The sequence below is a fragment of the Pteropus vampyrus genome, unplaced genomic scaffold (genome assembly GCF_000151845.1).
Source record: "Pteropus vampyrus isolate Shadow unplaced genomic scaffold, Pvam_2.0 Scaffold2, whole genome shotgun sequence".
Classification (NCBI taxonomy): Eukaryota; Metazoa; Chordata; class Mammalia; order Chiroptera; family Pteropodidae; genus Pteropus; species Pteropus vampyrus.
The window spans coordinates 22559818-22564993 of NW_011888783.1; the positions used below are offsets into that span (position 1 = coordinate 22559818).

At 32.8% G+C, this 5176-nt stretch overlaps 1 pseudogene; it reads left to right on the plus strand.

The window, feature by feature from the left end:
* Positions 1-3780: 3780 nt before the first annotated feature.
* Positions 3781-3899, plus strand: LOC111739720 (annotated as a pseudogene).
* Positions 3900-5176: the final 1277 nt, after the last annotated feature.

Here is a 5176-nt window from a genome sequence, read left to right on the forward strand (position 1 = left end):
CACATTTAAGCTTAAATTAAGCTTGAGTGAGTAAAAAAGGTATATTTCTTAAGCAAAGCAAAAATCTGCCTAAACCTCAGTATTTACTGTGTTAGAGAGCCCAAATTCTATATCAGCCTAGATTTTAAGCAGACAGTGCTATTAACTTGGATTAATTGATATAAACTTTTAAATCTGTCTCTAAATTTAAATTTACATTTCTTACCCTGACTTTTGACTTTGCCAATTAAATGAATAATAGATTTCAGTTGTGAATCTTGAAAAACCTCTATTTTCTCACTAAAAAAAGGACAAACATTTCTGATCTTTACTAAATATAACAGGGTTCTGAGATATAGGTTTCATAACAATGTAGTCTCTATTGGCATAGATTACATGTAAAAGCATCTTTGCAATATGAAACACCAGCTCAAAAATTGTTCCTTCAAGGCCTTTCAGGCAATCTCAATATAGCTAAGAGTAGATTAAGTAGCCAGATTCAAAGAATTTAGGAATTCAAAAGTAATTTCCTTTAAGTAAAAGCCATAAAAGTCTTAAGTACTTAAAAAAAATTCAGACATTACTTTAGTAAAACAAATTTTAAAAAAGTTAAAAGAATAGAAAAATAAGCAGTGGAAAAATATTTTTAAAAGCTAATTCCATTTTTATTTAGACTGGAATAGAAATACTTGAATAGTTCTGGAAAATACCACAAATATGGATTATGTTAATTTTTAAAATAATTCTAGCTAAATCTTCTCTTTAAAGATTATCCTGTCCACAAAAGATTCTTCACAGAAATCTTGAAACACCATAATTAAATATGTCACTGTAATTTTGCTAAACAAACAAACAAACAAACAAAAAACAGAGGCTACTGGTATGTATTATGTGCTTGTTCATGATTATTCTTCTCTTAATTTTTAGGCCATAATGATTTCCGAACAATTCAGACTCCCTTTATTTGAAAATAATAAATGTTATTACCTAGTGAATTTCTTATGTTTTATGTCACAACATTTAAAAAGAAATCTTGTTTTCTATCTTTTTGATAAGACAAAAATTTTTGGTTATAAATAAATGAGGTGAAAAGAACATTATTTCCTGTATAAATCGAGTTATAAGATATAGTTATATTGGATAATTCAAATTAAAATCATATTTATTGGGCACTTTCCCCTGTGTCAGGCAGTATTGTCATTTAATCCTGAGAGTATTTTGGAGAGGTTTGTGTGACTAATCCCATTTACAACTGAGGAGGAATGAAGTAGGTTTTAATGTCAGACTATTAGTAAATGGCAGAAATGAGACTCCAATCCCGTCTTCAAACCCCAAGGCTATGCTTTATCCTTGACACTTCAGGAAAAGCAAAATTTCGTCATTAATTATCACTAGTGCATATTTCGAGGGAATTTCCACTTCAATATTACTTAAGTAGGCTTTCTATATGAGTCTGAATGCCAAAAAAGTAAGGCAGTTTTTTGAGGAAGTAATTTAGCAAACCCCCAAATTAGCTTGTGTACGGGCAGAGTAGAGCACAAACTTTTGAGTTCCATATCATTCTTTTCTATGTATTTGCATGCTTTCCCATGAATATAAATTATTTCATAATAAAAACAAAATAAATTTAAAAATCTTAAACAATACTTCAGTTTTCAAAACAATATGTATAATCCTTTGTCATTGTAGTAAAATGATATACTTCTAAACCATTTAAAGTATATATGTACCCAAATGCTAATAACGGGTACCTCTTATTGTTATTTTTCTCAGTAGTGTTCTTAATAGTTTTTTAAAATAGTTTTCTGCACACCTGGATCTTTTTTTACATAACATTATTGTGATTTACAATTATAGTCAAGGAAAAATATCCACAAAAAATCCACAAAAAATACTTTTTATTTTGAAAATAATGACCTGCACATATACTGTTACTTCCTGTGTGGAATTCAGGTACCCTCTGAAATTGTTCAGTAAAGCCTAAAAGGAGAAATCTTTGAGGAAACTGGGTATATTTTGAATTCTATGCAAGTACCTAATACAAAAAAGAAATACTAACTGCCAATATACATTTGAAAAGATGCCCAATCTCTCTTAACAGTCAGGGAAATGTAAATTAAAACCTAGAGAAACCAGAAAAACCAATAAATTCTCTCTCTCTCTCTCTCTCTCTCTCTCTCTCTCTCTCTCTCTCTCTCTCCCTCCCTCCCTACCCCTCCCTCCCTCCTTCTCTTCCTCCCTCCCTCTTATCTCTCCCTCAAGATTGGCACAATTTAGGACTGATAATATCTAGTGTTGGCAAAAATATGCGATAGCAGTCTTTTGCCAACATCACTGGAGAGACAGCTTTTTTGTTCGGTAATTTGGCATTACCAGTCAAAATTAGTAAATGCCCAACTCTTTTGATTAGTAATTCAAAGTTTAGGAACATATTCTGCAGAAATACATAGGTGCTTGGTGTAGCACTGTTTGTGATAGTGAAAATTTGAAAAAAATTTCAAATGACCTTCCATATGGAAATACTTACTTAATGAGTAAATGACACATCCACAATATGGATGCTCTGCATATGTAAAAATGAGTGTGAATCATCAGTATGTCCCAAATCAGAGAACATCAAAGTAACATTTTTTATTGTTCACAGAAAAATCCTTAAAGGAGACACAGTCAGCATTGACTGTGCTTATTAATTAAGAGGGGAGTAAATCAAAGAGAGATATAGAGGAAACTTCACTTTTTGCTTAATATTATTTGAAAAGATCTTTACAATGCTTATTAATGTACTTCAAATTTTTAAAAATCAGAAAGCTAAAATCGACTTAAATTTGTACTTTTCTCTGAGTTAGCTGGAATTCTATCTCTGAAAAAAGCACAAATAATTCACACTTCTTGCATTGTCACATTTTCCAGGGGCTCAAATTATGGATGAGTTTCAATACTGTAAGCTCCTTCTCTTACCCCCAACTTCTCGGGTAATAAAGGTAGGTACCTATCACAAAAAGTAATCTAGCTATACATTTTTATTCGAGGAAAATTTTCTGAACTCATTCGAATGTGCTTCTACATTTGTTTAAAAGGCTGCTAATTAAAAATACCCTTTAAGCCAAGATATAATTACTAGAAAACAGTTCTAAATTTTTGTGGTGAAGAAACTTCTTAGGATGAATCTGACTCAAAGAAAACAATGCATTAGGTTTTGAGGTAATATTTTTAATACTGGCTACCAGCTTTGCAAAATACAGATTTGTGAAGTGGGAGATTGAAGCAGGGGGCTGAGTAAGTCAGACAAGCCTCAGGTCGAGTTCAGGTCTTTCACGTCACATTGTGATTTCAGGAAAGTCACTTAACATCTTTGAGCCTCAGTTTCCTCATCCATAACATGGGGTTAATTATCATATCTTACTACATGAATGTAAAACCCTATCACACTATTGGCATCCAATATACATTATTTTTATTTTGGTTCAGAATTATACAGTATTTAGCTAGTTACCCAAGGTAGACTATTTTTCAAATATTACATTTCACTTGAAATCGCCAATTATAGATTCCTGGATCTATTCATCTCTTTAAGATTAATAATGTTCATTCTTTTTTTAAAAAAAAATGTCATTATGTTAAATTAAAGAAATATAGGTAAAAGAAAAGAAAATACCTTCTTCATCTAATTAGTCAATTTGAAAATATTTATTAAGTACCTATTTAATGTGCCAAGACCCATCCTAGGCACTAGGCACACATAGTAGATATGATGGTTATGGTTGCCATCCTCATGAGCTCTGGTAAAGAATTAGAAACCTAGTCTACGGTCACGCTCCCATGCACAAGCCCAGTCCCATCTGATCTCGGAAGGTAAGCAGGGTTGGGCCTAGTTAGTACTTGGATGGGAGACCATCTAGGAAGACCAGGTGCTGTACGTATAAAAAAATTAAAAAATAAGGGATTGTAAGCTGACAAGGTCCTTGCAATCTGTGAGGTCAACCAAGGGTCGCCTTGCCTAAAAAAAATAAAATAAAATAAAAATTAAAAATTAAAAAAAAAATTAAAAACCTAGAAAGAAATGACAATAATCCAAGATACCTATCCACACGCCGCCAACCTACACTCTGAATCTTGCATTCCTTTAACTATTTATAATGACCGTATCATTATACGATATCAAAATATGTTAAAATTTCTCCAACAAGTTCCTTTCCATTATGAACTAGGTCCCATTCCATCTTGCTTGCTCAAGGACACTGAGCCAGTAATTCTTTCTTTCTTTCATGTCATTAATTTTTCACTATCTACTGGATCATTTTCATATAAATATGCTATTACCTCTCCCATTTAAAAAAAAAAAAAAAAAAACAACCATCTCCTGAACACTATTTCCCCTCCAGTTACTGGCCCTTTTCTTTGCTCTCCTTCATGGCAAAACTCCTCAAACTAATTATCTACACACACACACACACACACACACACACACACACACACACACACACACACGAAATCTCAATTCATTCATTCTTAAACCTACTTAAATTGGGCTTTAATCCCATCAGCTCACAAAAACTGCTCTCATCAAGGCTGTCAGTGGACTCTATAATGTTAAATGCAATGGCGAAATCCTCAATCTGCCTTTTACTTGACACATCTGAAGCAATCTGACACAACCAATTACTTCTCATTGATGCATATTCTTCACTTGTGACCCATGGCACTACATCTTTTGGGTTTCTTACTACTCATGATTGGTCCTTCTCAGTCTCCTCTGCTGGTACTCCTCATATGATATCCCAACCTCTTAATTAAATTAGAGAAGGTCAGGTCTTAGTTCTTGGCTTTTTTAATTTACATTTACTTTCTCTGTGATCTCATGCTCTCTCATGGTTTTACATACCATCTATATTCTGAAGATTCTCAAACATGAATATTCTGTCCAGACTGTTTTCTTCAACACCATTCTATAATATCTCACTGCTTCTTCAATATCTCCACTTGAATGTGTAATGGGTATTTTAAACTTATGATGTCCTAATGTGAACTTCTGATTTTCCACTCAATCCTGCTATCTGTGGTCTTCACCATCTCTACTGATCATATTTTGATCCCAGTTGCTCCATTATTCTTGTCTCATCTCTTTTTGTAGCACTCACAACCTGTCAATAAATCCCTCTGGAACTATCTTCAAAACATATCCAAAAACAGACCACTT